We start from the raw sequence: 439 nt of genomic DNA, 5'->3' as shown, positions 1-439 counted from the left end.
ATACCCCCATCGCAGATCGCGCAGGAATGAAAGAAGTCCTCCCTGTAAATATTCCGTAAGTGGGGACGATCATAAAGTTAGGCTCAAGTTCAGTGTCGTCGCTGAAAGATTTCTCGAAGGCATTATTTCAACGTCCTGCAGGAGAGGACGACGACGGAAGGGACGACCAGATGCTTGCAGGAGAGGACGACGACGGAAGGGACGACCAGATGCTTGCAGGAGAGGACGACGACGGAAGGGACGACCAGATGCTTGCAGGAGAGGACGACGACGGAAGGGACGACCAGATGCTTGCTCGTGGTTGCCAACGCTTGCCTGCCTCTCTCTCCGTGTCTGTTTGTTTGCCTTTGAAAGTGTAATTATGATTGCGATTCCTGAATGTTCGGATTGTTGGAGGAATACAGTTCTGTTGTTCTTTAAATTCGATGCGTTTTTTTTA

The sequence above is a fragment of the Penaeus monodon genome, chromosome 27, assembly GCF_015228065.2.
Source record: "Penaeus monodon isolate SGIC_2016 chromosome 27, NSTDA_Pmon_1, whole genome shotgun sequence".
Classification (NCBI taxonomy): Eukaryota; Metazoa; Arthropoda; class Malacostraca; order Decapoda; family Penaeidae; genus Penaeus; species Penaeus monodon.
Note: the sequence above shows the minus strand (reverse complement) of the source record.